Source organism: Chiroxiphia lanceolata, chromosome 2, assembly GCF_009829145.1.
Source record: "Chiroxiphia lanceolata isolate bChiLan1 chromosome 2, bChiLan1.pri, whole genome shotgun sequence".
Classification (NCBI taxonomy): domain Eukaryota; kingdom Metazoa; phylum Chordata; class Aves; order Passeriformes; family Pipridae; genus Chiroxiphia; species Chiroxiphia lanceolata.
In genome coordinates this window covers 38851857-38861405 of record NC_045638.1, presented here as the reverse complement: position 1 = coordinate 38861405, position 9549 = coordinate 38851857, and the positions used below count along the sequence as shown (strand labels likewise).

The 9549-nt window shown below is 44.8% G+C and overlaps 1 long non-coding RNA gene across 4 annotated transcripts; it reads right to left on the bottom strand.

Moving 5' to 3' along the window:
• Positions 1–982: 982 nt before the first annotated feature.
• Positions 983–9335, bottom strand: LOC116783479. 4 transcript variants are annotated; one of them, XR_004355706.1, is made up of 4 exons: positions 9209–9335; positions 4790–5189; positions 3847–4025; positions 983–1426 (listed from the first exon to the last, which is right to left on the bottom strand). It is a non-coding gene; the product is annotated as an uncharacterized LOC116783479 (long non-coding RNA). The 4 variants fall into 4 exon arrangements; XR_004355704.1 differs by lacking the exon at positions 9209–9335 and adding an exon at positions 9119–9205; XR_004355705.1 differs by lacking the exon at positions 9209–9335 and adding an exon at positions 9119–9205 and having other exon boundaries at positions 3847–4016.
• Positions 9336–9549: the final 214 nt, after the last annotated feature.

Here is a 9549-nt window from a genome sequence, read left to right as displayed (position 1 = left end):
TAGTTCCTGGTCTTGGTCTGCAGAAGCACAAATTGGGCTTTGCTGCCTTTTGGAGACATAAATCAAAGTCTGACTGTTTGAAGGAGAGATTTGGCTTTTTTATTCTATGAGAGGGACAGCAGAGTCTTAGCTCATTTCCACAGCCTCATCTACTGTATCAGTGTGTTTTGTGGAGGTGAGAGGCAAGAAGGCCCAGGAAGTCAGTGGCAGGGAGAAAGTCAGAGTTGGCAAATGTTTTGTTGTGTTGCTGCCTCTGCAGTCATGCAGTGTGTCTGTAATATTTTAGGAATGGCCCAGAAAAAGCAGAATTACGTTATCTGGAAAGTACCAGTAATACTTAAAGCTATGAAAGATTTGCCTGGCAGCTTTTGTAAGGCTATTCAGAAGAGATATTTTGGGATGGCTATTACATCAAGGTTAAAACTATTCCCTGCCAGCACCACCAAAAAGATGAGGGGTTGCTTCAAGCCTCCTAAGCCAGTGATGGGCCCCACAAACACTTTGCTGTCCTGCTCCCCTTTGAGGACGTAGTTCCAGGCTTCCATATTCAAGCCAATTGATCAAAAAGAAAATTGTTTTAAAAGCTCTTTAAGGACCACAATTGCAGCATTACATCACAGACAGAAGCTCAGAGGAAGGGTAGCTGTCCTGTGTAGGAAATAATATCCAAGTGAAAAGTATGCCATATTGTGCCACAGAGCATAGGCTACAACAGTAGCAACCCTGGACGATTACACTTGGTGTTCCAGAACCTCCCGAACTGAGTTTTGCAGTATTAGACTTGTTTATAATAATGTCTTCTTTAGCCCACACTCTTGTTCTAATGTTTCAGAGACTTCAGTCATCTTTATTGGTCGGTTGGCCCAATCTTCAGCAAAGTCTGTCTTTGCTGTAGGCAAAAGGAAAAAACAGGAGCAGAGACAAGAGACTCTGTCTACTATGAGCAAGATTTGTTGTTGTAATTAGCATGACTCAACCTTTTACAAAAGAGATCATTGTAACTTGCATAACTGTGTCACACTGGCTTTTAAATACATTATTTCTATAGTATTAATTGCTGTGTGTATATCCAGCATTTGTGTGAGTTAAGGCAGCTGTTCCCTCTGACCGCAGTCTCCTGTTGTTCCCATGCAGAGTGCAGTGTTTGTAGGTGGGTGCTTGGGCCATCGCTGAGTTATCACTTTGATTTGAACATGATCAGTGCTGGACTCTGCATGTCCCCATAAGTAAAGCTCCTCCGCTGGGGGAAGCCACAGCTCCCTACTACATCTACGGGTTTTGGGAGGCAGTGAGCAGCATGGAGTGCCTGCCCATTGGTGATGGATGTACTTCTCTCCCAGCTGTTGGTCTTCCTACTGTGCGCTTGCAGAGGTATCTATTGCAAAGGCACTTCTGACATTTTTTTTCAGTCCTTGCTGACCAGACTCTGTAATGTCACACAGGTGTGAGTGCACAGTGATGTACTCTCAAATAACAAGTTTACCCAAACCCTTTTCAATTTGGGTGTCATCTTTGCTCTCTTGTTCACAGAATCACAGAATATTCTGAGTTGGAAGAGACCCATGAGGATCATCAAGTCCAACTCCTAGGTAAATGGCTGATATGGGTATTGAACCTGCAACCTTGGCGTTATGTTATTAGCACCGTGCTCTGACCACTCACGTGCTTGTGTCAAACTGACAGTGGAAACATTTCATCACCTTGGCACTGAGGTTTCATTTATCCCTGCTGCTCCTCACCTGGCATGAAACAGCAAAGTGGCATTACCAGTTTATTGTAAGGGAGTTTATTATCCTTACACCTGCTCACTGAGGTAAAATAAGAGATCAGAACTATGCGAATTGCTGTCTCACAATGGAAGGACGTGCTCACCAGCAGGAGTATACAGAGACAATTCTGTACATTCATCGAGTGGATCTCCTTGCAAAGTCAGAGAAGGCACCGTAAAGCATTAAATTTGTCAAGACCTTCACTCTCTCCTCCTTAGCCTGGGGTGGATCCCCATTAATTTCTTTAGTTTAATCCCTCCTATCACAGCTCCACTACAGGTCAGGATTTCTCCTGCTGTGTGTTATCTCTACCATTTCCTACTGTGCACAAAGGCTAAAGTTTGTTCTCACCCAAAAAAAAAAGACTGTCAGGCAAAGCCTGTGTACTCCAAGGATGAATTTTATCTGAATTACTCAGACTTCCACTGCACATTGTGCTGCTCTGCAAAGTCTATGCTGATGCCAAAAAACGAATTTCAAACCACTGAATATTGAAATAAAATTTACAAATCTCTCTTGAGGACTGGGTTGGTAGAAAAAAATACAAAGACAGCACAGCTCTAACTAATAAGAAGGTGCTGGGAATCTCTGAAAGTGCTGTTAGTATCAGAGGGCACAGCTCATATCACTTTGACAGGACCACCAGATCAGATAAAAAATGGAAATCTCAGCATCAGTCTCCAATATGCTTTTTGAGCTGGAAAACAGAATGTAGTGCAAAATAAGCATGGAGTGAATGAATGTTGCCCATGTGAGCCAGTGGTGAACCCACTGCAGCCCGCATACATGGCTGTGAATAATATCAGTGCAGACTTTGGCTCTCCCCTTCCCGAAACATCAGAGTGCTCCTGGCACTGACCATACTGACAGCATTCTCCCAGCCCTCTTCAAGACACAGATGGCTTGAGTACAGATGCCTAAAGCCCTCTGAGACACCTCAGCATGTCTGGAATAATTGCTTGGGGCTGACAGAGAAGACATGGCACTGCTGGGGGACCCTCAGCCTCCTGCAGCAGCAGCTGGAGTCCAGGTGGGGTACCTGAGATTGTACTAGACAGCCGTATTTAGGCCACTTAATCCTGCTGGGAGAGGACATTCAATACCAGGTGAGAACATCTAAATTCAGGCATGAATGTGGGAATTCATTCAAGTCCATGGAAATATATTCTGTATAATCAGTGAACCTAGAAATAATTAATCTTTCTAAAACCAGGATTCAGTTGCCTAAAAGGAAGTGTCTAATGCTATTTTAGGTGTTGTGGAGTATCCTGGTTGGCATCCAGTTGCTTCACCAAAAAGAGCATGGACTTCCTTTGTCTTACATCATATCTGCAAGCCCTGTGCAGATGTCTCATCTGTCCTGGAGTATCAAATGGCAGGAAGAGCCGACATTAAAGGAAGCCCATCTGTGCTAGTAGGGCATATGAATCATCCCCCAGGCTCCTTTGACTGTATCAATCAGACCTCTGTGATTAAAGAAGGACCCAAGATACTAAATTTTAAGATAAGATATAAGCCTGACTCTCCAAAATAAACCTATTTTGCCAGAAAAATAACAAGATTTGGGACACTGAAAGCCCCTTTTTATCCACAGCTAGATGATTTATAGGTGCAACTGTCTCTGTTGCACTCTTTTCTTGCTTCCCAAAATGGCAGCGCAGCTTACAGGCTAATGGTTATTTTTAAGTCAGTTTTTCACAGTCCCTCTTGTTGTAACTGCACCCCTGGTGTGAAAGAGGCTTGAGCATACCATTACCTAGAGAAAGATGTCACAGATGTGCTCAACTAGGCATTCAGAAACAAAGTATGATGTGAAGCAAGGGTTAGACTTAAAATTAGGTCTTTGCCTTGCAAAGAGAAATAGATGGGAAAGTGTTTGTTTGGGAAATCCAGCAGGCCTTGTGCTCAGACAAAAGCATTTGGATTTGACTAATTGTAACTATGGCCAGTAGCTGATGAGATGGAGATTTTACCATGGAAATGCAGCTACAGGGGAGATTTAGCCAGAGACAAGCAGCAGCTTAGGGTGGGAGTTCACAGCATAAACATTTTGAACTTAGCTGCCCAAGGGGCTTACGATTGCCATTTGTGACCTAGACTTTTTTTCTGCCTATGTCAACCCTTGGGACAAATAACAAACAAAATAGTATGGAAAGCATGTCCTCTCAATCAGTAAGTTGAAAAGGATTCTCTTCTCAACAGGAAAACATTCTCTTTCCCCCAGTCTTCTCTTGCTGAAGGTGATATCTAGGTAAACTTAGAAAGTTTTAACAGCTACAGAAAAATCTGAATAATTAATATGATTTGTTTTAATTTTGGCTACTAGCTAGTAGCTGTGCTTGTCACCCCTCTAGTAGTCTAACCATCATGTTAATTTCCTAGAGGTCTCAGAAAATTGCATTGCAATTGCTTGTAGAAAGTCATTCTTCCAGCCCAAGGTATGAGCAACTACACCTGAACCATTCCTGACATGTTTGTCTAACCTGCTTTTCAAGATCAGCAAAGAGTTGCAGTCTTCATTTTACTGAGATATGTGATGAACAGAGGATTGTAGGTACTGGGTACAAGGGTGAAAGCAGGTTTGCATGATTTGGTTTTGTGCAACCTCTGGTTGAAGCATCAAGTCAGGTGATCACACCTGTGGCACAATCATTAGGGACATTCCAAATCCCATTAAACCAAATCAGATTAAACTGAAAAATATATGCAAACACATCTTTGAATGACAACTGTAAATATGTTTGAGCATGAGGTGGGATTTCTTGACACCTTACTGTATCCCATGGTACCTTGCTAGACGGAGACTTACATGGCAACAAGTTGCTACAGCCCCTTATGAGCCAAAAAGTTTCACAGTGGAGTGTCCTCTGAATTAAACTGTGCTTCTTAGCAAAGATTAAAGGGCAAATGCTCATTTAAAGAGAATAAATAGCATACACAGACAGATACTCTACTCCCATCCCCACAACATTTCTAAATATTTCTAAACTGAAAGGTGTGTGGGCACAGATAGTGCCCACTTGGTGGGCACAGATAGTGCAGATGTCTATGCTGATGGAGGACCACATGGAAGAAAACTGCTTTGGTATGTTGTTTTTTCCAAACTGCATCACTCTGAAGACCGGACAAGAATGTACTTACTCCTCAAAACTGGAATGAGATCCTGCAAACAGAGCTATATCCAGTGAAGTTTTATAGACTCAGAATTATCTGCAGCAACTGCAGGAAACATGAGAAAGGACATTCACTCAGTGATTTAAGATGTTGCTAATGAGGATAAGGTTGCCTCCACCAACTCTTGTCAGCTTCCCCATGCACATTCAAGCTATTCCATCATTTTAAGCCCTCCTCTTGAACACCAGATTGCTAAGGGCTCTCTTCTAAGGGCTCTTATAGAACTGGTCTCGTGTTGTAGTTCACCTGTACAAGCAAGAACATTTGTCTAAGAGCACTCTTCATGCACATGCCACTCTTCTTCTGTAGAAAGCTATGTCACCTGTTTGTGTGTTGTCTGACTAGAAGAACATTTCTCTGCTGCTCAACTGATGGGAGAATTCAGACTAGTTACTCATTGCCTTAGTTCTTGGCAACAAAACACATAGCACTGCTGCAGGCATGACTATTTTGAGCATTGTAGCACAGGTCTTTCCAGTCAGCTGCTACCTAGGGCCAGGACAGCAATAGCCAAAGCCACCAGGGTCAACTGGAAGTAGCCAAGGCAGTGTAAAACCCCTTTAAAAGTATAGCACTTTCAATTTTTTAATTTTATTTTTTAAATGACAAAGCAAGTATAGCCTCAGTTGAAGGTAACAATTTCTGCAAACATACTACTTAATTTAACTTTAAAACATAGCTGTTTTAAAAGTTTTCTTCTCCACTTCTAATTTAACATCTGGCTATGCTGCTCTGAGTAGGATAAGAAGATCCTTTAGTAAAGCTCTTTGATTTATTGGTTTTAAATTATAGCTCACAAAACATCAAAATTATGCTACTTTAGAAATATGTAATAAACAATAGAGGCAAAAGCCATGTGCAGCTAAGCTTATTGTGTGAAATATTTATCTTTTCATTTAAATTCAGAAGTGAGTAATAGTGTCATATTGTTTAGGAGAGCGCCTTGCCAGTGTTTGCTAATCGCTCTTCCTAAGAGTAACAAATATCCTGCTTGGTCCAACAAATTGTAAGTCAATCTACAGATTCAGTGAAAGGCAATATCCTGAAAGAAAAATGACTTTGGCAGTTTGTGATGAGCAACTTGAATTACAGCCTTGGTACTCTGTGCATCACACTGTTTCATTTAAGAAACATGACCGCGTGTTTGTAAAGTGAGGACTGGTTTTTTATTTCATTGCAGAAGCCAAGTTAGAAATCACAAGGATAGTAAGAGCAACAGCCTGCCTCATCCAGAGAAGGAAAAATCAGAAACTACTGTTAAGAGGAAAATAAATATATAATATATGTGTAATGGTTTATATAATATATATAATACCAATTATAGCATTGGGCTGATGACTGTGTAATAAGAGACTACTGTGCTGGTTCCATTGCTTTGATCTCTGGATACAAATGTGGTATTCATTTTTTCCACTGTGAGTACCAATTTATCGGAAACATTGAAATGCCTGGTGTTCCCTGTCTCTGGAAACGCCCCTTTCACATACTTCGGGCTCTGAAGCATTGCTGAAAGGTGGGACAGAATTGAAGCAAAGACCAGGACCTGTCTCACTTCGTGTCCCTGCTGGTGACATGAAGGAAGAGGCTGTGACCCTTCAGACTCTGCCCTTGCTGCCAGAGCTGGCTTGGCTGAGCACCTGGGCTTAACCCAAACAGTGCCCAGTATGTGCAGGGTGGACCTGCTTCAGGTAATAATCCAGAGGAACAAATGACAGTAGCCCGGTAGCCTAGGCTTGGCTACTCTTGGGAGCCAACCTGGCAAGCAAGGGGGGTTGCCAGGGCCATTTGCCAGGCCCAGAGAGTGGTGGTGAACGGTGCTGCATCCTGTTGGTGGCCAGTCACTAGTGGTGTCCCCCAGGGATCAGTGTTGGGCCCAGTTCTGTTTAATATCTTTATTGATGGTCTGGATGAGGAGATTGAGTCCATCATGAGCAAATTTGAAGACGACACCAAGTTGGGAGGGAGTGTCAATCTGCTGGAGGGAAGGAGGGCTCTTCAGAGGGACCTGGACAGGCTGGAGAGTTGGGCTGATTCCAGTGGGATGAGATTCAACAAGGTCAAGTGCCGGGTCCTGCACTTTGGCCACAACAACCCCATGCAGAGCTACAGGCTGGGGACAGAGTGGCTGGAGAGCAGCCAGTTAGAAAGGGACCTGGGAGTTTGGATTGACAGGAAGCTGAACATGAGCCAGCAGTGTGCCCAGGTGGCCAAGAAGGCCAATGGCATCCTGGGCTGTATCAGGAACAGTGTGGCCAGCAGGACCAGGACCTGTACTCAGCACTGGTGAGGCCACACCTGGAGTACTGTGTCCAGTTCTGGGCTCCTCAATTTAGGAAGGATATTGAGGTGCTGGAGAGTGTCCAAAGAAGGGCAACGAGTCTGATGAAGGGACTCAAGCACAAGTCCTATGAGGAGAGGCTGAGGGAGCTGGGGTTGTTTATCCTGGAGAGCAGGAGGCTCAGGGGAGACCTTATCGCTCTCTACAAGTCCCTGAAAGGAGGTTGTAGCCAGGTGAGGGTTGGTCTCTTCTCCCAGGCAACCAGCAGTAGGACAAGAGGGCACAGTCTTAAGCTGTGCCAGGGAGCTTTAGGTTTGACATTAGAAAGAAATTCTTTACAGAGTGATCAGACATTGGAATGTGCTGCCCAGGAGGTGGTTGGAGTCACTGTCCCCAGAGGTATTTAAGAAGAGACTGGATGTGGCACTCAGTGCTATGCTCTAGTTGACAGGGTGGTGTTGGATTTGACTCGATGATCTTGGAGGTCTTTTCCAACCTGGTTGATTCTGTGTGATTCTGTAATTGAACATAATCATGGCTAGGCTTCGCGAACGAAGATTTGGGAAGGCACTATCCACATTTGCTACAGGCACGCTGGTGGCTTACGAGGCCAATACGTGACAGACATATCCGATTGCAAAAGGCGCAGCAGAAAGACTCCTTAGATGGTGTATTTTGCAAGATACGGTTCTTTCTGCGTTGCCTTTTTTCCTCGAGAGTGATCCCGCGTGAGTTCTCAAAGGAGACAGCTGCGTTATAGATGGTGTGTCTCCAGGCCTCCCGATTGGAGGCCAGAGTAGACCAGTTATGGTGATCAATATGGCCAAGGCTGAGATGTTGTTTCAGGGAGTCCTTGAATCTTTTCTTCGGGGCTCCTCTCATGCGGCAGCCAGTGGCAAGCTCACCATAGAGCAGGATCTTAGGGAGGCGGTGGTCCTTCATCCTTGAGACGTGCCCTGCCCATCGCAGCTGTGTTCTCAGTAACATGGCCTCAATACTAGTGACAGCTGCTTGCTCTAGTACAGATGTATTGGTCACATAATCTGACCAGTGGATGTTAAGGATTGTACGGAGGCAGCGTTTAACATCCTGCTTTGCAGATGCTGCTGAGCTCTTTGGGCTGGAAGTCAGCTTAAAGAAGACAGAGGTCCTCCATCAACCTGCACCTCAGGAAGTCCCCCATCATCCCCACATCCCCATTGGCCAATCAGAGCTCAAATCAGTCCAACAGTTTAACTACCTTGGTAGCCTCATCTCCTCAGATGGTAAGATCGACGGAGAGATAGACAACAGGTTAGCTAAGGCATATAGTGCTTTTGGAAAACTCCACAAGAGAGTATGGCGTAATAAACACTTAAAGAAAAGCACCAAGATCAGTGTTTACAAAGCCATAGTGTTGTCTACTCTCCTATACGGCTCCGAATCATGGGTCAATTGAACATAAAGCAACAGGCCTTTTGGCAGAACCAAAATAACTCGGGGAAAAGCATTTAGGAAATCCTTCCTTCATCACCCCTTGGCAGATAAGGCAGGGTTGGGTTTGGGCCAGCTAGTACACACCTCATGGTATGTGTTAGGTGTGGAGCTGCCCAAGTGCAGAAGGAGAGAGGTGATCTTTCCTGGTCCTGGTCTCCCGCCATGCCACCCATAGCCAGACAGGATATTTCTGAACTGCTGTCTTCAGGGCCTAATTAGCTTAGTTTCCTATGAACCATGAGACCCTCTTGAGCCAAGCATCAAATTTCCAATCACTTGATATGACCTACTCAGCCCTCCATGGGGCAGGAGTGGACAGCCTGCATGGGCACCTGAGACAGTTCCTACCAGGTCAAGGGTTTATCCAGGCGGGGGCCACCAACAAGCCAGGACTTGAGGAGCTTGGCAGAGTAGCACCCACCTGTTCACCCACCTCAATATCAAAAAGTGGAGGCCCTTGGTGCTCCCACCACCTCAAGTAGGAAATTTTGTTTCCCACTGCTGTGCCTACCTCCTCAGCTGGCTCCTAGCCTTTAGGTGGCGCTGGCACTTGGTGTCTGTGACATCACTGAGTTTGGTAACCCTCTCTCCACAGGAGGAGGGGGCCTTCTCCTCCTAGAGAAGGTTTGTGTGTACCACAGTGACCAACTAGCACCCAAGTGAGAGCAAGGAGACAGTGGCACTTTGTGGTGGGTAGTGTTAGGAAGAGGAACAGAAGTAAAAAAGGAAGATGAGCCACATTCTCACTTCCATTCACTGTCTTGTGCTGGTGTGGAGGCTCCCACCCTGCCAAGAGTCCCGCAGCTGACTCACTTAAAGAAATTCAACAGGGTATTCACACACCAGGAATGA